Raw genomic sequence first — 27,413 nt, 5'->3', positions numbered from 1 at the left:
CCCCACAGAGAACTAACAGCGTTTGACTGATCAAGTGTATCGTAGTTTGGACGTGACAGAACGGCTTCGTGATGCTTGCATCGGCACACTTCAGCAGACGAACACTGATCACACGTGGCATCAGAGGAGGAGCTTCGCGTTAAAGAAGCATTCGAACAACATTTAAATGTCAGAACAGAACTTTAATATAACACTACCTCTACAAGGCATGACACTGAAAAAGAAGGGAATGATGAAGAAGAGGAAAGAGAAAGAGGAAAAGTATGGGAAGGACGTGAATAACAACTCTTATGTACATCGCCATGGGATGAAATTCTGCTCAGGCAAATTGTTATCGGCTGCTATGGTAAATATGTCACAGAGTTTCATTACGTTCATATTATTACTATATTTTAATTAAATCATTACATTTAATGTTATTTATTATATTTAATAAATTAATTAATTGAATTATCATTCAGACCTGGGATAGCACAGTCGGTATAGCGACGGGTTACAGACTGCATTTACGGCAGATGTGAGAGATTTCTCTCTACTCCAGAGTCTTGAGACCGGCTTTCAGACCTACTCAGTCTCCGATCCAATGGGTCCAGAGGCCCCTTCAATGGGGAGAAAGCGGCCGGACCGTGAAGCTGACCAATCAACTCCACCTACTGCCAAGGTAAAGAAAGAGACATACTTCCCTTCCCCTGTGTGTCTTCATGGCATAGTGATCAATTAAATAAGCACGGAGACAACTTTAAGTATCATAATTTTATTTTTGGAAGAACTTATTAAGTTCGAATTTTGTGTATGTACAATTTCACAAACATAACCTCAAAGTATCGCGTCTTCGACATGTCTGCAATCGTTGACGGACTTACAAAGAAGAGTTCATCATACATAATATGTTGGTATGTTCATGCTCGATCACCGTACCAAATTTCACATGCCCAATTCCATTGGTCCATTAACTATCGCTATTAAACAGAGTGCTGAATACATACTTCAAGGAGCTGTGAACATATTGCTTTACATTTTATAAAAAGAAAACCTTTACCAAGATTTATATATTCGTCGAAGATCTACTACTATACATGAAGTCAGGACCCTAAATTGTCAATATAGTCGTTCCGGCCTTATAAGTTCGTGGGTCTATCAGCTTGTTATTACTGATTGTAGGAAACAGTAGCCTTGATGTGGCCTATAATCGCATAACTCTCATACCAGTTTTCGCGAAAATTAATCAGTTGGTTAAAAGTTTAAACGGGAGACACAAACGTTATGGTGATAAAATGATTCTTCCTAAAAGAAGGAAAAGTAGGTTATACAGTCGCAAATGGCGATCGGGAGAAGAGAAGAGAGGAGAAGGAGAGGAAAAGGAAAGGAGAAGGAGAATGGAACGAGAGAGGAGGAGAGAGGAAAAAAGAGGAAAAGAGAGGAGAGAGAGGAGAAGAGAGAAGAGAGAAAAGAGAAAAAAGAGAAAAGAGAGGAGAGAGAAGAAGAGAGACGAGAAGACAAGAGAAGAGAAGAGAAGCAGAATGGGGGACAGAGCATGGAAAAGGAATATAGCGAGACTTTGGAGGAAGAAGAGGAGACGTCAAAGAGGGAAAGGCAAAGGAAGCGAACGAGACTAGAAGATTGGAAAGGCCCTAAGTGTTTATATACCACCTCCGAACCGTTTACAAAATCATCACTGTAAAACATTGACTTAAGTATCGAAATGTTTTGGAGACGTACTGTCTCCCCACAACGCGGTAGCATAGTTGCTACAAGCCGGAAAGTTCCGGGTTCGATTCCCGATGAGGCAATTGAATTCTTTACATTGGTGTAATCCTGACAGCCGCAATATTGCCCTAGGGTCGACTCAGCCTCTAACAGAAATGAGTACCAGGAATCTTCCCGGAGAGTAAAGGGCGGCCGGCGCGTAAAGGCGCGTCCACATTACTCGTGCTCGTGCGTCAGAAGCTTACTGCTGCCGGAAAATCAGGATCTGGAGCTGGCGAAGTGGACGCCCAAACAGGTTTGCATACAAAGCCTTCGCATTTCTTCACAACAGATATCAGCTCCAGATCCTGATTTTCCGGCAGCAGTAAGCTTCTGACGCACGAGCACGAGTAATGTGGACGCGCCTTGACAAACTTACTGCTACCTCTAAGCCGATTGTCTACAAAATGTGGGATCCTCGACCTCTCACGCCCCTATGGACCTTCACGGCCTGTTACAGGGACAGCCTTACCTTTTTACTGGCTCCCGACATGGGCGCGCCGTATTGGAGTGCTGGATAGCGGTTTCATATTCAGTACGGGGCACTGATGCTTGCCCGCATTTATATGGTTTCTTAAGAAAACTCATGCTACTTATCGGAACTCAGTAAAGCGCGACATACTCTGCGTTCGTCCATCTGTCGGGTGCAGAACTCAGATATCGATATTATACACACTAATTTCCGGCAGTGTAAGATTTCTGTAAGTAACTGACTCAGTAACGCCTTGGAACAGACTCATTCTTGAAAACTACACTTAGTCGTTAAGTCAAGATTTCTGAAGAATCCGAAGATTCATTACCTTATTCACAAGAGTCCGTCATCAGTCCCAATCCTTGAGCCCCATAAATTTAATCCACATCATTCCAACCAATTCTTTTAAGATTAATTTTAATATTATCGGCCCCTCTACATCTGGGTACTCTGAATTATTCTTCCCTTCAGGTATTTCTACTAAAGTTCTGTATTCATTTCTCTTGCAACTATGCACACTAATATGCCCTACCCGTCTCATCCTTCTTAATTTGAACATCCTAACAATATTCTAGTGAGCGGTCATGCAATTTTCTCAACTTCTTCTTATCACCCCCCTTCTATAAATTCAAATCTTTCCTACACTACAGCCTTCCTGGGCCTGACGCTCCTTTACAATACTGATGAAATTTTCTAAATGCTTATTCAGACGAGAGCCAGGACCCGTTTGATAGAAGACGAAATCACTGTAAGGGCTTCAATTACATAGAATAATGCAGGAAATATGAGCATAAGCGACAGTCGAATTCGCCACTCCTAGGAACGTGTGAACTTTAAAACGTGTGACCATATGATCATCTCGTCTCCACGCCGTTCTAGCCACGCCCTGCAACACGAGCACCATCATGGACCTTACAGCTACCCATTTAGGTTGTGACGATACGTAAATTTTGCATGAAACCGCTTAGTAACACGTTAAATTGCAAGTTTAGGAAAAGTTTTGGATCCATCTAGACTCTAGACGGATCCAAAACTTGCGTTTCTTGTATACCCGTACTAATAAAACAAGAAACGCAAGGAATTACGAGCACTAAGACAGTTAATTTGGTTCCGCTTGCTTGATAAAGGAGTGTAATTAGGGACAGTATGGATACGGAACAAACATTAATAGCACCACTTATCACAACATATACATAACACAGAGTCACTATAAATGAAGAAAGTCTACTGCAATTTCCTTCATTTACGAACCGAAAACAACGGAAAGTCAAATTTAACAAGTTCGATTTTATCGCATCTACAAACAAGATCACAATGTTGGCCTGTATTCCTTCTTTTGCGTTAAGTCCACGTCATCAAATGGACGTAAAGTGTCATTCATATGTTTGTGCAACATAACAATACAGACTACAGACTTCCGTTATTTATTTCTGATTTTTAAGGAAATCAATAGTCCAGCTCGTACGTACATGCCTAAACAAAAACGAATGAAGTGTATTTAGATTATACTTTGGAAGATAATAAAAGTTCTAGTTATTCGGTGGTCAGGGGACATAGCAACCAAAAGGTAAACACAGATTATCACTGAAGTCAAAGAGTTCGGGGTATTGTAAAGAAAATTGTATACGGATTTATATCCGTGAGATTACACACTTAATGAATGGGTGAGAAATATATTTTGTCTCGCTTAGAATATCGACAGCAGAGAAGTAAAATTTACTCACTTCTTACGGAAGAATGGCTTATAATACAATATCTTGATCATGAAATTGTAACGTCAGGGTACACAGTGAACATTCCAACTTCATGAGTATAAATTTGCTTTATTAATGCAAAGTATAGAATCAATTACAAATGTATTCTTTCCGGAAATTCCTTTAATTAGAGATACAGTAACCATATATTTTTAATAGCATCGACGTCAGTTTAAACATGCATAAATCACGTAGCGATTTGCCATAACAAATTTTCGAAATTTTACTGCTTCTGTTCATAAGAACACTCCATTGGCCTCTATTCTAAGCCAGAACACTCCAATCTACACCTCCCCATCCTATCCCTCTAACATCCATATTAAAACTATCCTCCCACCTATGTCTTAATCTTCATAGCGGTCTCTATTTTCTGCCTTTCCCATCAAAATTCAATACGCATTCATCTTATACCCATGCGTTCTACATGCCTTCCCCATCTCATCTTCTTTGACTCCATCATTCTAGCTTTACTTAGTGAAGAGTACAAGTTATAAAGCTCCCAATTATGTAGTTTTCTCCAATTTTATATCACTTCATCTCTCCTTGGTCCCAATATTGTCCTCAGCACCTTGTTCTCAAACATCCTTAGAGCATGTTCCTCCCTTAAAGTCAGAGACCATGTTCCTCACCCACACAAAACCACAAACAGAATTTAAGTTTGTATGTTCTAAGTTTTTGCGCTTTTAGACAGCAGAAGACAAAGGGCTCTGGACTGAATGGTAGCAAGCATTACCCGAATTCACTCTCCTATTAATTTCCTCCTGAATCGAACTTTGATTTCTTACTATCGTTTCAAAATATTTGAACTATGGCACATTTTCAAAGAAACTGTTAGCTGTCTTTATGTCCACAATGTACTTAGTTTCTTCTGCGTTTACTTCTGGACCAGCTAATTAATATTAGGATGATCAAAGGGAACGGAATATGAAGGGCGGGATGCGTTGTACGTTATTGCATTTAATAGTGGATTCGGAAAACCTGGATAATTTAGATAACTTGAGATTCAGGCGTCTATAAGAGAGTAATATGAGATGGGGCTACACATACAGCAAGTTAGTATATGGTATGTTCTCTAGTGCCTCAGGACATGGCCCGTTCGAAAACCTCGTGAATTCAGAAATAAAACTTTGAACGTCAAAAAGGAAGGAAATTTCCTGAAAACTTAGCTATGGCCACGTTCTCAAGGAATGTGCTCCATGGAGTTGGGTAATATACTTTAAAATACACTGATATTTAGGAACGAAATAGTTAATTGATTAAAATTGCTAATCTGTTGCTATCCGTGGTTGTGGTAGTCTGAACACAATGTTTGCTGAGGTATATATTCATTTTGCTTGCAAAACAAACACCAACGTGGTAGCTTAATGCATATACACAGAGCGCTGTGTACAGAATCCCTGCAGCAGGTTCTACACTCTCGACCCCAATCTCTACCCAGCCATAATAGTATGCAGACACACACACACACACATTTCAAAGATTCACATTCTGCAAGATAAAACTGGCTGATAGTGGGCTATTATCAAGTTGGGTTATTTTTGGAGCCAAAATATTGGCATGGGCTGATAGGAAGGCAACCTGGGTTCGATACCCAGCAGAGGCAGAGTCAAGAACGGCTCTGACTTCTCACAAATTTCCTAACTAACAGGTACCGGGGGCTTTATCCCAGGGGTAAAGCTGATGGCCCATGAAGCTGACCACTCGCCCCACCTAGCGCTCAGGTTAAGAATGCTCTCCCATGTAGTTTTACGGAGAGGCGCTTAATTAAGTACAGGGGTCACTTTACCTTCGCTTCTTTGTTGTGCTATTTCACAGCGTTCTATGAAATTCAGTATACCTGACATAAGGTCGGAAGGGAAAGAGTAGATTCGCTATGAGCATTGAGCGTGAGAGAAGCGGAAGTGGCCATGGTCACGTTAAAGGATACAATGTCTGCGTTTGCTGGAGGAATTGAATAAAACTAGGAAAGTCGCTTCCTGGAAGCGATATGAATTAGAGAGACTACTTTGTGTAAGCACTGGGGCTGTTTTCCCGAAGTTAAAGAGGTAAACGAGCTTGAGAGCCGCGGTTCAATTTCCGATACGGACAAGAAACTTATCTCTTCTCCACAGCGTCCAGAGCCACCCAACCTACTATCCAGTGGGTATCGGAGCTCTTTCCGGGGTGTGAAGCGGCCTAGGGGAGAAGCTGGCCGCTCACCTCCATCTAGTGCCGATGTTAAGAATGGTGGAGCTATATGCATGCTCCCCCCAAATATTCATGGCGTGGTTTTTAACAAATCAAGTCCAGGGATAATTTGACCTCGTAAATGCATTACTGCTGTTGGAGTAGGCACTCTTGCTACACAATTTGCATAATGGGGACGCAAAGGATTGCTGGTGTCTGCCCACATATTTATCTGGGAAACTACTAACTGGATTTCGATTACATGTAGTGTAATGCCTACTTTACATAGAGTACAAATCGAACTTATCGATTTTCTATAAAGCAGCTCACAACAAACAACACTGGCACACTGCACGATATATTATTATTATTATTATTATTATTATTATTATTATTATTATCTGTCAGTAATTGGTCTTGCGGCTGATGAATCGGCACATAAAGAACTGAATTGAATTATTACGGCTATACAGCCCTTTGATGGGCCTTGGCCGCGTTTTCAGTTTCTTCATCCTATACACAGCCAGTAGGAATCCTTGGAGGGGGGATCAGCCCGTCGCAAGGCCTCCACCCACACACAAAACATGAGCACAGAATAAATGCGTACACACACACACCAAATAACCATGTCTTGTTTGGGATTCGAACCCACGACCCCAGAGTCCGAAGACAGTTCATACCTTAGGTTGCGCGGCCACTGTGATCGGCGGTACTATATATATCTAGACCCCTTCAATATGTGAAGCGCATTTTATGAAACATTTCTCGATATGGTGAATATACAAGGACATACAGTTCTGAATTTGTATGCATTTCAAATCTAACTTTTGACTTTAAAGTCGTTTCAGTTTAGTAGCTCATTAACTGTTATTTGTCACGTTTATGTGTATTATGGTTAAAGGATTTCTTTTTAACGATTGAATTGTAAAGACATGTGATATTTTCTGAATTCACACTGCTTAGACACAATTTAATTAACCTCATAACTTCCTTGAGAGTTTGTAATTAAGCTGAAGACTTATAAAGCCGTTCTCTGCTAACTACGTAAATTAACTGGCGGGCTGCCTCAAACAGTAACGCTCTTCACTTGATTTCCGAAAGTGACCGATTCAAATGCCGGTCGGAACATCGACTCTCCAGACGAAGGTTACCACATCTCTGTCCGGTCCCTCCAGGAAAACGATTGGACAGCAATACAAATTAGGCCACGACCTTCTCATTCCACATCCTTTCATATGGATTATTAGTTAAATCGGCCTAACATTCCACGCTACGTGGTCCGAGACTGCAGACAGGTCTTTAGATAAACCACAAACACACAAACACAAACAGGATTTTCTTAAATCAATATGGATAGCTGATGTCTGGTACATTGAAATCCCGTTCTTCTTCTTTTATCATTCGTGGGATGAAAGAAATTTCATAAATAACAAATAATGATCTTCATTAATTCCATTCACGAATGGCGTTACCTACGCCGAAAGAATATTGATTGAAATTTTTATGAAAGAGGAATCTCTCGGAAGGTTGCACAATGAAGTCCGGTTTACATTTTTTGTAATTTCGAGGAAGAAAGAAATTATTTCAAGTTAAATATTAATTTGTTTTTATTGCGGAGAGAAATTTCATGCTTATAGATCTATGAACGTAGTATCCGGACACCTACTTGAAACATAGTGATTACTAACGATTCCTAATATTGAGGTAGCACGTGCTTCCGAAACGTCGACGACATCGCCCACAACCACATGGTTCTACAACCCAAGAACATAATGAACATCAGGCCTGTACCTATTTGTGTTCATATTGTTACAAAGCTTTCAATTCCCAGGATATCATCACATAAGATTAGAAATAAAGTACTCCACAATTTAATATAAAAATGCATTGTTATTTAGGTTTATTGAACTTACTTTAAATAAGAAAACGAAAAAAAAATAGTGAGCATCCCATGTCGAATTTAAAAAAAAATTCTGTGACGGTTTATTTTATATGTGAGTACATGGAGAAGTGCATTCATGGCCCTGTGTAAACTGGAATATATTACGGATCAATATGGCTGGAAACCGGAATTTGCCAGCCGGTGGAAGTCTCCCATACTTAAACCAAATATGTACCCCGTTTTATGGTTCATTTATGGTCTTATAAAAGTTAGGTATTATAATGAATTCGTATGGCCGAAAACTAGAAATATCCTACAGTTTTTAGTAAGTGTGTCACATCAGATTCTAAGATAAGTTGTGCAATTGTCGAGATGCTGACAGTAGGGTATAACAAGACGAAAGAGGAAAGACGTGCCCTCGAAACGAGATTCACTTCTTACTTCCTGAAGATTGCCTTATAATGATTCTTAATGCTGCTCCTACCAAGGAGCACACCGTAGCGCAGTTGGTTGAGGCACTACGCTACAAGCTAAGAGGTGACGGGTTCGAGTCCCGATAAGGTGCGATTTTCAGTTTACCTAATCTTTCCAGCCGCACTATGGCCCCGGGGTCGACTTAGCTCCTAACATAAACGAGTTCTAAGAATCTTCCTGGGGGTAAGGGGCGACAAGAGCGTAAGGCTGACAAACTTAGCGCCATCTGTCAGCCGATTATGAAGAACAAATGTGGGAACCTCGACGTCTCACAACCCTATGGACACTCACAGCCTGTTACAGGGATAGCTTTACCTTCTTATTTTTTTACCATGAAATTATATGCCACTGAAAGTAAAATAAGGTTTCTTATTCCTATCTTGCAGTAGACGCAGAACCTGAGTAGCATTAACAGTCATCTTCACTTAACGGTCTGAACATTTCTGTAACCGAAGCTCATATTCTTGGATTGTGGAATCACGTGTATACGCCACAATCAAGGGTAATGCAATTTGTTGTGTCTGTTACAGAATTACCCAATTATATCATTGAGTGTTCAACAACAAAGATATTAATAGAGTACTCTGCAGTCTGTTAAGTACGAGAGCTGTTCAACTATTCGAAGACAATACTGTCTGCATGCTAGAATAACTCAAGGGACAAATGACAGGATGCTTTACTACGATCCTTCACTTCAATAAAATGCAAACGAGGATCGTAATTCCTTACAGCACCACCTTTTCATTTACAGCTTTACTATTACCACGAAAATAAAGATCATCCATTCGTCTGGAAACTTATTCATATCTGCAAGACCTGAGAATTTGACAGCGGTGACTACGAAAAATGCCGTCTTCTGGGATGTGGCGCCGTGTAGATACTGTATGATCCGACGTTTCGGAGTAATATATCGCCACCATCTTCAGGGTAGAAAAATCGAGAGCGCGGAACTAGCTTGATCAGGTGGATGCAGACTGTCCACAGCCATCTGCTCACGTTGGTTCCGCGCTCTCAATTTTTCTACCCTGAAGATGGTGGCGATATATTCCTCCGAAACGTCGGATCATACAGTATCTACACGGCGCCACATCCCAGAAGACGGCATTCTTCTTGTTAATGTCTGTTCATCCATCCTTTAGCTCTCTTACCGAAATTAGCATGTTACAAATATCTAGCAAAAGCGAACAGTCTTGGTCCTAGTTGTTCCGAAAATAATTGCACAGTCCTGTCATAGAGCGGTATTAAAACTGAATATATAACGCCTCGGAATTCTACAATTCACCACAGCAAATGTGAGTGTTTCTAAGAATTCCAACCTGCGCTGGACGTGAATATGACCACTTACCTACATCTAGTTCCGACGCTAATAATGTGTGCACCTGATTCTCCATTATCCTATACGTATTCCTGCTGTAGTTCTTAAGCTCAGAATCAGGTAACCTTCTCTTATCTTACCCCTTTCCTTTAGAACATTTTTATAGGAATGGATAATTAACATTACATCTTAGGGAGATAACGGGAGAGGGTTCAAGTTCCATAAAACTTCACACCAAGAGAGAGCCATTGCCTTTTAATGAGATGTCGCGTGCGAAGCATACAAAGGTTCATACTTGTTTACAGACAAACGTAAGCAATTTTACTGATACCTGGTTAAAGGATTTTGTGCTAAACAAAAAATCAGAAGCCCTTGGACTGAGGTCAACTTGCACAATTTGTAGTAAAGTGTTTAAGAACGTTCAATATCCTTATTTAGTATAGTCTAATCATTCTAATTATTATACGGGGGCACGCGGTAGCGTAGTTGGTTGAGACACTATGCTACAAGACGGAAGGTCGCGGGTTCAAATCCCGATGAGGTCATTGGATTTTTTTTTCAATTGACCTAATCATTCCGGCCGCACTATGGCCCTGAGGTCGACCCAGACTCTAACAGAAAAGAATGCTATGAATATTCTTGGAATGTTCTTGGGGGTAAAGGGCGGCCGGCGCGTAGGGCTGACAGCCTTGCCGCCATCTGTGAGCCGATTGTCTAGAAAATGTGGGAACCTCAACGTCTCACAGCCCTATGGGCCTCCACGGCCTGTTACAGGGATACTTTTACTTTACTAATTATTATATACAAATTGTACTTTTTTTCGAAATATGACCAATTATTTTCTTGAATACACAGGTAATAAATAAAATGAAGATAATTCAGGGTCGGTTTCTACAAATAGCTCTTCTATTCCTTTCCAAAAGTTTCATGGGGCTAAATTCGATAAAATTGCAGATTTTCAGAAGTGTCAGTTGGTTAAAAATACCTCCGTTTCAGGGACCATCTCTATCCCCATCATCAGACACTGATGATAGGGAGAGAGCTTGTTCCTGTAATATCCGTTAATTTTTACCAACTGACACGTCTGATAACTCGAGATTTTATCAGTTCTTAATTTGTTAATGGACTTTCATGTATTATTATTATACTATTAAGACTAAAATACGTTTTTCTTAATACGTGTAACCGCTCTGTCGATTCCAATACTTTTCATTAGTCTCGCATGAGACTTTGAACGGAACGCCTCGCATGTAGCATTCGGCAACTTCTCCGGCACAACAGTTTGGCGGGTCGACATAACTAGAAGGTACTGCCTACCTTTAACAGAAGAAGACCAACAGGAGAACTTACTTCGTGAATTCAAATTTTAAGGTGCTTTTACTGATCTGTGTGCTTGCGTGTGCGTCTTGAAGCATGTGTGCTGTTGAACACTAGATTACTTAATAACACATCATCAATTTCAAAGGCCACTTAACGCCAAGTGACGCGAAAATTGAACCGGATAGAATGGAAAGGAAGCAGTCCTGATCTTCGTCAGGTATAATCACGGAATTCACTTGAAGGGACCGACTAACCTAAACAATCAAGTCACGATAGCCTGATTCAGAGGTAGGAATGAAACCTGGAACCTCCCGATTACGAATAAGGTTATGTTCGGTCGTTCAGTAGGCCTGTCCTTAACAATTTTCCCTACACACCGAAAGTATCTCGCTTAAAGACAACAGCTCTTCTAGTCTGAATATATGTTATGCTCCATAAGATCAGTGGAAGAAACTTCTCCCACCATATTTTAGCACTTAAAGCTAAGCAATATGTGACTCCTGAAGAAGGAAAATTGTACTCTATCATGGGCATATGAAAGAAGGATTATTCAGCCTGCTTTCTGAATATTATGAAGAAACAAAAAGTTATGGGAAAAGCCAATACCATACTTTCCTTTGACATGAAATGTACCGCAAAGAAAACGATGCCAATTCTTTGTTGCCGCAGAAACGTCTTTACTGAGTTGTGACCTGGCTTCGATAGGGGGATACACAGGAAGACACACGTGTCCAACAATTCTTCTATTTTTGAGTGTATTCACTGACGTGGGAACGTCTTCATTGAGCCGCTCTCTAGCAATGAAATGGATACATTTTACCGAGCGTTGCCTAGCAACGGCAGGAAGTATACACATACAGGCACACATACAGATGGGAGGGCTCTATTAAGTGCTCCGTTGAGATGGAATCATGTGCCGTAACGTATGTACCAAGTTTCGTAACAATTGGTTCATGCATTCAAAAGCTAATAGTGGGATACACAGGCAAGCAGACAGCACGGAGATCGCATTAGCCTATTTTTAATTTTTTCAAAATGAGGGAAGTAGGCTAAAAAGGAGATGCCATAAATTATTTTCGGAACTCCTCGTTTAAGTAGAACAATCGGTATGTAAGGAGTTAACCTACAACATAACAATCCGATATAAATCCTTCCCCTCCTTGGGTAAACACACGCTCGCCGTAACATTTTTACTAAAAATGTTGGGTTGATTATGCTAAACAGGTGAGAGAATATAGCTTATTTCCAGTGCAACTGACGAATTCCATGTTCAATCCAACGAAAGGCGCGAAAGCACAAGTGCCTCATTTTAAGTTAGTAGTTTATATTATTAATATAATTCAAACTTGTAGACTATTACTCCTGAGCGTTAACTTTCGCTCGGATAACAATACTCTTTCGGCAATATATCGGATGGAGTTGGGTGGTTTTTCCTGTGAAAAAAGAGATGAAGCGGATGGAAAAGAGAAGTGTATATGCTAGGGGGTGGGGCGGGGGTTATTGGTGGGTTGCTGCCGGTGTTCTGCTATGCGGCCATCGTCGTGGCTGACCCAGATATCATGGGGTAAAGGGAAGAAAGAAAGAGAGGGTATGTTCTAAGCCACTAGGGCGAAGAGAGAGAAAGAGAAAGTCTACCTACAGCGTTGCTGCACAAATCGATAATACGGGCATGCTGGTACTACAGCGTCCGGCAGACTCAACTATTTCTAGCGTAATGTAACAACTTCTTCATTGAACATTCGAGGACTTTTACGTGCCGTCCTTTCGCTTAAAATTAAGTGATTCTAACTCCATGGGACATAGTCCTTCTTCACAAGCTGACAGTATCTCAGATACTCATGAAATCTGCCGTCTTTTATGCTGCCCGAAATCCATTGCCATGTTTAAAACAAAAGCCTGTCACTGGATTCTGCCCTAAGCCAGATCATTTTTCTTTGCTCCCTTACACTTCATTTGAATGTGAAGTTGTCCCTGTGCTTAACTAATTAAGCACTAAGGTGTATGGGGGATTTGATGACTAGATACAGGTTTTCTTGACCTCGGCACTAGTTGATGAGTGGTAATCTTCACGACCCGGCCGCTTTACCCCTGGGGAAAGTGCCCCCAGTACCCATTGGATAGGAGGCTGGGTGGACCCCAGAGCCCGTCTGGACGAATAGAGAAGTGAAAATTCTTGCCTCCACCGGAATTCAAACTCCGACTCCTTGGTCGTCCAGCCCGTACTCAGTCACCATACCGAATCCGCTATCCTGGCTCTTTTTATTCTCCCTACATACATCTTAATATCATCTTCGCATCTACGAGCACAATTTCTTATCCGAAGTTACCTCTTCTCTTCAGGTTTACTTAGATACTTCTCTCTGAGTTTCTTATTATGCCTTTCTTAGGTAATGTGAAGGAAGCGAACATTTAACCACAAACATTAACACAGTGCTGAAAGACTGAAAACAGCATCATAATGTTAGTGACGCAAACATGACAACTTCCGTCACTCTTGTTTCAAAGCCTGCAAGGTCACTGTTGCTGGTAATTCGGGTGGTTACCATTTCGAAACTCGGCCACGAGGATTGAATTATGTCGTGGTTTTGTTGCCTCTGGGGGCGATTACCACAACTGTATTTTCAAGTAAGACTCTCTCATTCTAAGTTCCTACTTGCTCATCATGCATTATCACCCTCCTATTCCATTTCACGCTTATATAACATTAATTTTGTTTTTGTTTTTTTTTTTTAAAAGCTTAGTCAAATAAATGGAGCCGGGGTTCGATTCATATTCTTCTTCTTTCTTCCTGTTGCTCCCATTTGGAGCATAGGGTATCCGTGAAACGTTTGGTTTCACTTCAGTTTCTTAATTTTAGAAAGTCGGTAGGACTCCTTGGACGGGGGATCAGCCCGTCTCAAGGGAGCTACCAATACAGGACAACACACACAATAAACGCAGACATACATCCATGCTATGAGTGGAATTCGAACCCATGATCCAGTGTTCGAGCGAGCGAAGACAGTTCATGCTTTAGACCGCGTGGCTACCATGATCGGCGGATTCCTAGTAGAGGAAAGACATTTTTCTCTACTCCATAACGTCCAGACCGGCTCTGGGGCCCAACCAGTCTCCTATACAATGGGTACTGGGGACTCTATCCCAGAGAGTAAAGTGACTGGGGCGTGAAATTGACCGCTCACCTCCATCTAGTGCCGAGGTCCAGTACTGTAGAGATATAGCTTCACTCTCCCACATGTTTTCATGGCGTGGTCCTTAAATCATTGATTACGCACAGAGACAACTTTACCTATACCTTTACTTCAGTCAAATTACCTACAAATCTAAAAATCAAAAATAAATTATTACCTCTCTCTGATATATCAATTAAATTTACTATGAACTATAACAACAGAACTAGGAAGGTGATTCAGGCGGCAATGCCTCTGAATTTTATTCAAGAGGTAGTCGCTTCGAATCTCGGCTGAGATGCAGGCAATTCTGAGGGTCTCCGCAGTCATGACCAGTCCCTCCAGGCGAATGCAGGAATAGTGCCGTGAAATGGGTCACGATCGCTTTCTTCTGAAACCCTTACAAGCAATCATTCTTTAATCATCCCAACATTTTACTCTCTATAATCCGAGCTACTGACTGTCGCGAAGTATTTTTTCCCCTTGGCACTACAGCCCCAGTGGGCCTAGGCCTAACTCTACGAACTTCTCCGTTCACTTCGGTCTTTCTAGCTCTTACACATGCGGTAGGACTCCTTGCGCGGGTGATCAGCTCGTCGCAAGGCCTCTACCTGTACACAAACACAGAAAAACGCACACACACAAACTAAACATCCATGCCCTGAGTGAGATTCGAACCCACGATCCCGGTTTCCAAGCGAGCGAAGACAGTGCATGCCTTAGACCGCTCGGCTACCGTGACCGGCGTCACGAAGTATATTATTTATAAATAAATAAATAAATAAAAATATGGNCTCCAGCTCAAGTGGCAAACCAGGCAACTATATATATATATATATATATATATATAATTCGTCTTGATCTAAGTCCCTCAGTACCTACTGCTGGAAGAGAAACATACAGATACACCACGTTGCTTGTTTCCTTGTTGCTAGTAAAATTCAAGTTACATGAGACTAACAAGAGTGCCCTCAGGCTGCGTGTATACGGTCTCAACGTAAATCAGGGGGGAAGGGCGCTTCATCCAAGAATATGTATACAGGGAGGGCATGGAGGGGAGTGATCCATACAAGTTCCTCGTTACATTACAAACTCTCAGTAAACCGCTTAATACTAAAATTCAATAAAAGAAACTAGACTGATGATGTTTAGTAAAGTATCCAATCGCCTGCAAAATAATTTTTTAAATTAATTGTTAAATATTCGCAATTTAGTTATATCTAAAGCAACATTTCTTATTAAGTTAACTTCGGTGTAGACAACGAAATGCATCAGTTTCAAGAACTGTGAAGATAATAAACATAACATTAATACTGTGACATGTTGAGCCATGGATGACGCCCCTCCCCCACCCCCGCCAGCCGTGATGCGCCGAGCGAAGCCGAAGTGAGCCGAAGTTAGCCGAGTCCTAGCATCCTTGTCGCTATGCAAAGCGAGTCAACAGCGATGACGTCACCAAGGGCAGCACGGGTAAACAGGATTGCGAGAGACGACGGTGGTAACAGCGATTACTACCGCTAGCGTTACTAGCAACACAGCGCCAGGCAACAAGGGTGCTTATTACGTGGCCGTTTTCTGTATTGTCCGATCGAGGCTACATGAGGCGCAGCGAAGGCTATTCACAGTCAGTCCTGGAGCTACCTCCGAGTTAGTCCTCGAGCTACCTCCGAGTTAGCCAGCAACCAGTCAGTTGTATCCTGGCATTTGGAGTGTAGTATTTGTGATACTGCAGATAGCAGTAATTGTCAGATTGTAAGTGCGAATGTGAAATAAAATTCGCTACATCAAATACGGCGTGAATTTAATTGTCGCGTTATACGCCCAATACGTGACAATACGATAAATATAAGATCAGACAGAGCTAAATAAAGAGACGACGGTTCCCATATACCTATAATGATGGAATTTATTTTAAGAAGGAACAGTAATATAAGTAAATACCACGCAACGAAAATTAATATTAAGAAGTGTCAAGGGGTACACCAAATTANTTTTGCCTAATTTTGCTCAGAGGTCTCCTACAGACATGAGGATCTTTTACGTGTCGTAAATCTACGACATGGGACCCACGGCTTAAAGTCCCTCCCAATGGACTTGTTCCCTGAATTTTTCAGCCCTTAAAAATTCCACGACTTCCGCTGGGTTTGAACCCGCGTACTTTGAGTCATGAGGTGGGAAAGTTATAGTAAGTGGATGACTGAGATAGAAAACGTAAAGCTATCCTTGCAACAGGCCGTGAAGGCCTACAAGGTTGTGAGACGTCGAGGCTCCCACGTTTTCTCTAAAAAATCGGATCAAAGATTTCGGTAATGTTGTCAGCCTTATGCGCCGGCCGCCTTTTACCCCCAACGAAGATTCATGGTACTCACTTCTGTTAGAGGCTTAGTCGAACCCAGGGTCATAATGCGGCTGGAAGGTTTAGGTAAATTGAAAGGAAATTCACTTCATCGGGATTCGAAGCTGCGTCCTTGCGGCTTGAAGCATAGTGACTCAACCAACGACGGTACTGCGTGCCCCGGATGATTTATAGGACTGAAGGGTAAATTACATTTGAACGGAATAGACAAAGACAAAAATTCAATCAAGTAGTATTCATTTCTATGTGCTTTATGGTTTAATTAACGAAGCTCAGCAGCTTAGTTTACATAGAATCCAATTATAGGATTTTTCAGCGAACGATGAATACTAACGGCTGTGGAAGGAATATGATATGTTACCCCTGAATTTCCTGTAGAAGCAGGGCAGGAGCACGAATATTGTCACACAGAATATCTGGCCTTCGGATCCACATTTCAACCCAGAAATTGCCTAATACGAAGCTCAGGCACTATCCCCTGCATTGCAACTTTCAGTTAATCAGGTTCTAGAAGACTCATAGCCTACACGTCGAAAGCTGTTACAATCATACACCATCCGTCCACGAAATATAACGGATCTGTTCTTCCTGTATGAACCATTCGGCCGCTGCATACAGCAGCATACAACTGCGCGGCCTTTCTTACGTGATGATATTTCATTCCCGAGCCTGTATGAATGAATCTAGTAAACCTTGCTCGTTGTTCGATTTGTCTGAAGAAGTTCCGTTAAGAGCTTTAATGGTAAGTTCCCCGTATAGTATTATATAGGGATTCATACGCGTGGACAGTAGACTTCTTTTATTGCTAGTGGGGTGGGACTGTCCCTTGTACTGCGGCCACTTCTGGCTTATTGTACCAGCCCCAGATGATAGGCGAGGGTGATTGTGGAGCAATTGGTGGAATGAAGATTGGCAGGGGAAACCGAAGTACTCGGAGGAAACCTGCCCCAGTGCCACTTTGTCCACCACTAATCCTACTTGACCAGACCCGGGATCGAATCCGGGCCGCCGCGGTGGGAAGCCAGCGACTAGCCGCTTCACCTATGGCGCGGCCTAACACTAGACATTTATCTACCCAGTGCGTCTTCTACATTTTTTGATACCTTGGTATTAATATTTCTAATACGATACTGGAAACCTCCTAGGTCAGATCATGTTTAACTCTTTAAAGTCTACTCAGAGTTATTTTACGACTGGAGGTTTACCTCAATCAGTTCTCGGTGACAAGCCCCTTGAGACTCATGACCAAAATTTGTTTCCAACTGAGCACTTGTGGTCATAGTCCTTATGTAACATCCACTATGACAAGAGAATAGGTCGGTCGTTTACAATTGCTGCTGGTATTCGCCAGCACAGTCATTCTTATGTCCGAGTCCCACAGGACGGTTTACTGTCTCCCCCAGCCTGGAGGGCCAGGAACAGAATGACCCAGTTATACCCCAAGACATTGGGTTTCCTACTTGTCGGTGCCTACGACTTGTAGGGCTATGGTGACGGTATTCGAACCCATCTACATACGAAACACATTACGTCTCCGCTACATAGATCAATTGGATATGATATTTAGGGGAAAATGCTGTTTATTACGAAAAAATATAAAACACGCAAATACAATAGGCTGGCAGAATTCAGAGGTACGTATGTGAAATCATGTGGTATATATACAACCATCTGATTTTAAAAAGTTAAATACACGATTTCCACAAAGTAATGGTGTATGGCAATTTAATTAAAGATAAACTAGAGAAGAAAAATTATCAAAAATGTTTTATTGCATATAAGAACACAAACGTCATGCCATTTTCACACAAAGTAATGAATTCTATATGTGTACCACGTGTCACTCTACAAACATCAAATCTGGAACCGCTTTTTAGCATTTCCAGCGGAACAGTATAAGTACAGGTTTAGATTCCATGACTCAGATCTCGGATTTCCTCGGAGTAGGGTGTTCCCATGGTTTAGCAATCAGAGTAATGCATGGTTATTTGAAGTGTGCGCACGGTGGGTGCCCAGAGAACTGAAGGATCGAGATAAAATTAACCGAATGGATCTGTCCTTCCAACACTCCTACGGTATGCAGATCAAGGAGAACATATCCTTAACAGAATTGTTACTGGGGACAAATCATGGGTGCATCACTACCAACCTGAATCAGTGTGCACTTGTATGCAACTGAAATATCCCACTTCACTTTCTCGTTACGTCATCAGCTGGGAAGGTTATGCTTGCCGCGTTTTGTGATTCTCAGGGAGTACTGTCAGCCCATTTTCAGAATCGTGGTAAAAATATGAATTTTGCATCGTATCGTGAAGTTCTGTTGAAGATGCTGGATGCAATTCGCAGAAAACGGCCACGCCAATTGGCAAGAGGGGTACTGCTTCATCATGACAACGCCAGACAGCAAAGCCCGAGCGACCCAGGAGAGGATTCAAGAACTACAAAGAAAACTTCTTGAACATCCACCTTACAGCCCGGACTTGGCCCCTAGTGACTTCCGTCTGTGTGATCCGCTAAAACTCACCTTGGCGGCAAACGCTTCGTTGATGACGAAGAGGTCGAAACGGATGTGCGGAAGAGCCTGAGACAGCAAACAAAAACTTGCATCCTGCGATTTTCGACGCACTGGTAAAGCGACAGGACAAGTGTAACAATGTTGGTGGAGGATATGTCGAGAAATACATGTTTTTTTTTTTCACTTTCGAATATTACATGCTTTATATTTTTTTTATCTATTTGTCACGAATTTACTCATTCTCCCTCGTATAACTTCACAATAACTCATCAATCTGAATAAATATCGGGACTGCCGAGCAAGTAACAAGAAAAATCCACGACCGTTTCCCTTTAAACTCTTACCAACCTCGTATTTGCCACTTTCCCATCATATTTGACTTCCTATAAATTCTTAAGTGGAAACAGCATCATTATACATAACCCAAGACTCAACGTTCTTTGTAATAATATGCAAAAAAAAACTCATTCACAATTCGCGTACTTGTGTTTTCGCAGCCGGAGTTTAATGTATGACTTTAAACGTTTTGGCGAACATTTTAGTGAATTAAATGCTGAATTTTTTTCTTCCTCTCGCTCCAACTTTGGAGTACAGGGCTGATTTGTCAGTTTCACTGATCATTTTTACAGACGGTAGGACTCCTTGGGCGGGTGATCAGCTCGTCGCAAGGCCTCTACATAAACACAGTACAACACAGACACAGAATAAATGCATACACATACACACATACACACACACACACACACCAAACATCCATTCATTGTGTGGGATTCAAAACCACGATCCCGGCTTTTGAGCGAGCGGAGACAGTACATGTCTCAGACCGCTCGGCTACCGTGACCGGCTAGATGTTGATTAGTGTTATCTAAATCTATGTTGGTACTGTTGCAAATATAGACGGAAGATTACAATGATCTTTCAATACAACAAGATGCTGAAATATAATAATAATAATAATAGTGTGAGTTCAGGACTAGGTGCCCCGAATACTGAGGACTTTCTAAAGTTGCGGTAAACCTTGCAGTTCTCATATCCAGGCCTAATTACTCGTGGGGTAGGTGGGGTTAGAAGCTTCTACAAAGCTCTATAAGAGGTATTAAACTGCTCTCAAAGCCACTATACCTGAAGACGGTAAGGTTCCAAGGGTTTGCTGAAACGTTTAAAACCCCTCAACGTTCAACGCCGACTGATCCCGAAACACGAAACCACACAGCTCATGTACACGCACAGTTCTACGACGTTAATGGTAACGCTTTAAACTGATGTGGAAGTCCGAAGTCTTCGGCTTGAGTTTCCGGTATGATACATGATGGAATTGACCCAGTTATGGGCGCTCTGAAATGTTTTCCTTTCGTTAGGTAACTGAGTAAAAATCGGCTAAAGGCACAATAATGCGATCAGAAGTAATATACGTTGAAAACTCAGAGACTGGAGATTTCCAGGTGTTTGTAAGCAAAAACAAAAACTCCTGGTCCATTTGTCTTCCGAAACATCTTCCGCTGGTATGAACTCCTCATACATTAATGTTTCAATCCCTCAGCCTTTTTAGTTTCCTCAGTTTCACCTCCGCCATTCGGTTATTAGGTGACCATAGTGAATGAAGTCGGCCACGGTAGCCGAGCGGTCTAAGACATGTACTGTCTTCGCTCGCTCGGAAGCCGGGATCGTGGGTTCGAATTCCACTCAGGGCATGGATGTTTGGTGTGTGTATGCGTTTATTCTGCGTTTGTGTTGTCCTGTGTTTAGGTACAGGCCTTAGGACGAGCTAATCACCCCTCCAAGGAGTCCTGCCGTCTGTAAAAATGATCATGAAACTGAGAAATCAGTCCTGTACTCCAAAATGGGAGCAAGAAGAGAAAAACAATAAGGCATGAAGTTATTTACATCTAATGCTCTAATTTACTGGGAAGTGTTTAATGCATAAGGCGATCAGCACTCGGCGTCACGGTGCTAACAGAACATTGTCAAACGGAACATATACATTTGTAAGCTTTTGATGATAAATATGTAACGCTTTATTGTAGTATCTTAGATAAATCTCATGGTTCAAGCAGTTAGCTGCCGGCTTCCTATCACGGCGGCCCGGGTTCTATCCAAATCAGACCATTTGGGGTGTGTTGTGGATAAAGTTGTATTGCGGTAGGCTACATCCGATTATTTCAGTTTCTTTGCAAATTTTCATTCCACCAACTGATCCACATTCACGTCCTCACACTCCAACCATAAGATCCATAATATGAAACTACTGGTTTAATGAAGGTCTTGTAAATAAACATTTCTATGAAAAAATACAGCTGATGACAGGGAGATCACTGTTGGCAGATCCATTTACCGGCAGTCAGCACTACCTGCAACCAGGGCGTGCTGCGATCTGTCGTCAAATAGTGTTACTATAATCTCAAGGGGAACCATAACAGTTTTATTACAGAGAACTGAAGTTGGACTAGAATGGACAATGACAGACACTCGTTGTTTACACTTCGTCACATACCGAGGGGACACGTACAGGCGTATGGACACTGTTCATGACATGGCCTCACGGCATGGAAATCGTCCCATCCGAAACAGAATTCTATATACTCTATTTACAGCCTGTAATAAAATAAGTAACGTATGTAAAATGCTTCACGACAGCAAGTAATATGTTTTTGGACATTATCCATAGTCATAAACTTTTAGATCTTAACTGCTTCACGACAAATTCATAATTATGTGGTCAGAAGTCCTCTTACCTTTTAGTTTAACAGCCCTGAAAACGTCTGAGGTCCAAAGTCCACTCACCTGGAACATGTTAAACTATGTAAATAGGAGAAGTTCATGATGTTTATAAGTGGATGTATTTAATTTTTTATAGGATTTTCAGAAATCTGAATTCAGACAGTAAGTTACAAAACACGGGAAACCCTCGGAAAATATCTTATAACTGTACTAAGCGTTTGTATTTACAAACATGAATAGACGCCGAGAAAAGTGAAGGAACTTCTAAGAGAGAGAAACGTGGGGAAAAGGTGGATATTTTCCAAACACAGTGCATTCTTTGCGAACGTACTGTCCTCAAAGGTTTGTTGCCTGTCTGTTGCAGGTACAAATTAATGCTCTCCGGGAGATGAACAGGGAGAAATTATGTAAGGTATATCCATGAACTTAGCCGGTCACGGTAGCCGAGCGGTCTAAGGCATGCACTGTCTTCGCTCGCTCGGAAACCGAGATCGTGGGTTCGAATCCCACTCAGGGCATGGATGTTTGTGTGCGTTTTTCTGTGTTTGTCTACAGGTAGGGGCCTTGCGACGAGCTGATCACTCGCCCAAGGAGTCCTACCGAATGTGTAAGATCTAGTAAACCGAAGTGAAACGGAGAGTTTCATGGAGGTAGGCCTAGGCCCAAATTGGGGCTGTAGCGCCACAGAAAAAAAAAAAATATCCATGAACTTGGAAAAATTATTGGCAAAGTGTTTATTAAGAATGTGCACCCATAAAGAATCTAAGTATATAGCGTACTGCTATCAGCTTCACAGCACATAGATGCGAATTTCATACTAATTGCACTTGTAATAAAAGAACATTTTACCACGGAGTAGAAATTACTTGGAATAAATGATACACTCATATCACCGAAACATTTTCTTCGACGATAACATGATCGTTTATGTAACAGAAATGACCGCATGAATTCAAAGTCTCAAGTTCTGTATTAAGCTGGTGCTTTTGTACATCACACTGATCAATTTTGGAACGTATAAGAGTAATTGATAATTATTAACCTTTTTATGTACTGTAAATAACTATATATAAAACTGTGTACATTTTTAACATCATCCGGTTTTATAAGTCAATAATTGCATTTTAATTTCAAATGCCTGCACAGCTGAACACATCTTGTTCTGGATATGCACAGGACTATTTGTTCTTAAATTATGTAGACCCAAATCGTTTTAGGACAGAGGTTCGTGTGTTATTGTGAATTAAAACAATAGCTTGCTATTTCTATTGCTCGTCATACGACTTGTTATAGCTAACTCAATGCGTTGTTGAAAACACTACAAACCTACCCAATATCGCGTGTAAAATAATTTCCCATATTTAACATTGCGTTTCACGACAGTGTGAAGCGAAGCCTGGGCAAAGAGAGTCGGCTCTTTCGGCATATATCCTTAGAACAGGTAGTGTTTCCACTTCCTAACCCACAGTTCATAATTATCGTGTATTACGTGTATCTGATTCCATAAATTTGGGAGCAAAGATCTTAGGATTCATAACAATTCTGAAAAGCACAGAGTAGCCCAGTTTGAAACTAAAAGAGTATGAAAAGGCATGAACTGTGTTAGGACAGAGCTCATCACACGCATAAAAATATTAAGGAGATATTTGCATGACATGTATAAAATGAAAGCATAACAGCACAGCCAAAACCCGTAAACGAATGCCGACATTTTGAAACAGGGGGCTCTACTCGTTTCCTTGAAACTGATAAGGCAATATTAACTTTGGTTTTACCTGCAGAATATAGTTCCTCCCTCATGCTTTACTTGAAGCTCAATTTCGAAGTCATTAGTTCTCCAAAAAAGACCTCTTTGTAAAAACATCGACCTTTCACATACAAATATAGATTCCATTATGATCTGCGGTTTTAAGAGAAAAAAAATGTTTACGTTTACACATGTATGCTTTCCTGTCTCCTAGCAACATTTGGGCCTAGGTTAACAGATAGTTCAAACCATTCCTGATGATTGATTTATGTGACCATGTGACTGATTTTCCCCATTATCGCTTACCAGCGAATGGCTAAGTAGACCGAAGATGAAGTTGTCCCCTGCCTATAGGCCTATACTGATATTATCTACATGTCCTGCTCTCTTAGCCTTCGGGAAACCTTCGCTCTCCTCGGGAGGCAGCAAGGTTGTACCGTTATCTGCCGAAACCTCACCGACGTGTACTTTAACCTGTCGGTCTGTCGGCGCGGTGATTGTTGTGTGTGCCAACTGGAAGCAGAAAACAGCTGGCAGAATTGAGAACATGGTTGTTTGAACGTCCCTAGTGAAATCGAGGACGCATGATGGACCCCACAGTGGTCCGAATTCTTTCATCGACTGTAAATTTTCCCATCATTCCAACACTTCGTAGCCCTGGAGCAAAGTAAAGGCCAACTCCTCCGCAGACCAGTAAAGTTCACAGCAATGCGTCACAACTTCTGTCCCTCCTTTGTCTCATTGAGTTCATGATATATCATTGAGATATATTTCCTGAGAAGCATCAGACAAACAGGCTGATGAACGTACCAAGGATAACAGAAGCTACGCTTATACAAAATCCAACAGCTTTTAAAACTTGTTTTCCAGTGTTCCCGATTCGTTTAAATCCTATAATAAACGAAGGAAATGTTCGCTGGGAAAACAGGCAGCTCTGCAGACGATAGACACAAGAATCAGTATTTGGGTGCTCCCCAACTTCGGTAGTGATTTCGTCTCTCATTATTGCTGCCATGTCTCTCAAGTGACAGATGAATTAACTCAAGGGAACAACTTCTTGAGATGCTTACAGTGGTTCAGCTGGTCAATAAATTCTCTGCCCTTATGAAATTCGAGGGAACATTACCATATTCACAAGAGCCCACCATTGGAACCCATCCTGAACCAAGCAAGGTCAGTCTACGCTGTTTAATCACTCTCAGGACCGTTTTAATTTTGTATTATTAACCCATTTTCATTATTTTGAAAAAAAAATAAAAGTACGCCTATGAGATCATCATGCTATCTGTGTTTCTATGAACTCCACCCCCACCCATCAATTTTTGAATGCCCGAACCAGTCTTAATGAAACTTGGTATTTATATCATGGTGCTTAAGCGCAGCTGAACGACATACTTCATAAATGCCTCCCATAAGTTCGGCTCTGTATGTGTATGTTGCTAGATAGAGGGTGAGAGCTCAGAGCTGGTCTGGACGCTAGAGAGAAGAGAAGACTTCTATGCTGACTGAGCTTCCAGCTCTCATAAAAATTCATGTAGACTTATGTAGATGCATTAAGAATCTATCTCCATGCTCACTCACTCACTCACTCACTCATGGAACTGAGTCCTTCTTGAGAAGCTGCCAATTGTGCAGCTACTCAAGAATTTCCCAGCATTTTATGGAACCCAAAGGTTCATTACCGTGTTCACAACAGCCCTCCACTGGTCCCTATCCTGAGCCAGATTAATCCAATCCATACCATCCAATCCTATCTCTTTAAGATCCATTTTAATATGGTCCACCCACGTACGTCTTGGCCATCCCAGTGGTCTCCTTCCTTCCGGGTTTCCCACCAATATCGTATATGCATTCCTCCTCTCCTTCATTCGTTCTATATGACCTGCCCATCTCATCCTCTTGAATTGTGCATTCTAATTACATTTGGCGAAAACGTAAGTTATGACGCTCCTCATTATGCACTTTTCTCCAACCTCCCGTCACTTCATTTCTCTTCGGTCCAAATATTTTCCTCAGCATCCTGTATCTATCTCCATGCAAAAATGTATATATCTGATTAAGGGTTCATTAATTATCGTCATTAAATCATGAGATGAATGTAGATTCTGCGCGGCTGGAAACTTATTGCTCGTTGTTCTGCAAGAAAATGCTTTGACAAAGGTTTCGGTATAATTCAAAGTCCTATTACCTCACAGCACTTTCAAGTTTCTACGTCCGTTATGAAGATTCTGTCGTCACACGTAATGCCGATATTAAAGATGACAGCAAATTAAAAAGCGCCAAGGTAATGTGGCTTAATGTGGCATGACATTCACACAAAATTTATGAAATTGCGTCAGTTGTCTAAGACTTCAAAGCGGTGGAGTGGGGTAGACAAACGTAACTCTGATATAATAAAAAAATAAACACAGGCCAAAAATTAATTACTCTACTTTTACGTTGGCAACCGTCGAAACGTCTCTAGATCTTGGGTCTCTAGATTTTCTTTTTCTTCTAAGGATGGAGAACTAGATTTACTAGTGCGTGAAAAACATCTTGGAAAATTATCCCGTTTATTTTTGCAGAGCTTCGTAAGTTCACTGGCTGTGAGGAACATTAACACAAGCCAACACAGAACGTATATTAAACAGTACTTTAATTGCAAACCAACCAAGAGTTCCTTTCAACTACACGTTTGTTTTTAAAGAGAGAAAAAAATCTTGAGTCAGCGTCGTATTGCAATAATAGGATTGAAGATTACAGGATGCCATGTAATTACTTCCGTTTTCTAGATTCGTCCAGGCTTCATCTGTACTCTCTTTTACCATCTCCAGTGGTAGTCCACAAGCAAAATCCGTCTACACCATTTATCTCCTACACTAGCCCCCTCCCTTTTACTCCAAAAAGAGAGGACGTTAGCGACATCTGCATGCACGAGTAATTACTGTTTCGGGGCTGGCTCAGCACCCTCCCATTTTCCTCTACAGCCAGGCTACCACAGATAATAATTACTGGTGCTGGCACTAGCTGCTGGTATGAAAGTCATCCGGCTGACTACTACACATATCCATTCGCCCATCTATTCATCATTCGGCCCCTCCCTCCCTCCTGTGTACAGCCATCCAATATTCCAAATATATTCGTCTAGTTTTACTTTTGTACACATTCAGCGTTCGCCTGTTCTAGGATACTGTTGGATTTGTTGATTATTCCCTGTAACTGGGAAGGATTTAATTATTTATGAACCTGCTGCTGCTACTACCGCTACTACTACTACTACTGCTACTACTACTACTACTACCACCACCACCAGTACTACTACTGCCAGTACTACTACTACTACTACTGCTACTACTACTACCAGTACTATTATTACGTGCCGCAAGGCTCTGTTCTGAGGCCTTCCCTTTCCAACGCATTTGTTGATGACCTACGTAACTCTACTAACCACTGTAATTTTTTAATCTTTGCTGATCTCAAAATTATCCCGTCATTAACTCTCCACATGGCTGCCTCTTAATCCATTCTGATATTAACTCCGTAAGCGACTGGGCGCCGCTAATTCGACGAGACTTAATACTGCTAAAACGCGTGTTGTCTCATACACCAGGAAAACAATTTTTTCTGAGTTACGAGTAACAGTTTCGTCACAGTGCTATTACACGCACCAGCAGTATTAGGGATCTGGGTGTTTTTTTTTCCAAAACTTTATTTTTACGAATGTGTTGATTTCATATTTTTTGAATGCATAAAGCTGTTAGATCTTATTCGCTCCACCAACATCATATTTCTCCCTGGA

The 27,413-nt window shown here is 41.4% G+C and overlaps 1 protein-coding gene across 1 annotated transcript in view; it reads right to left on the bottom strand.

Moving 5' to 3' along the window:
* The window catches only part of LOC111866802 (acetylcholinesterase), a gene marked incomplete in the record, with an annotated part of 712,234 nt that overhangs the window by 612,641 nt on the left and 72,180 nt on the right, over positions 1-27,413 (bottom strand). Inside the window, 1 exon segment of the mRNA XM_033752417.1 lies at positions 21,906-21,951.

This window comes from Cryptotermes secundus, unplaced genomic scaffold (assembly GCF_002891405.2).
Source record: "Cryptotermes secundus unplaced genomic scaffold, Csec_1.0 scaffold446, whole genome shotgun sequence".
Lineage (NCBI taxonomy): Eukaryota > Metazoa > Arthropoda > Insecta > Blattodea > Kalotermitidae > Cryptotermes > Cryptotermes secundus.
The sequence above is the reverse complement of the archived record's forward strand: the minus strand, read 5'-3'. Positions and strand labels throughout refer to the sequence as shown.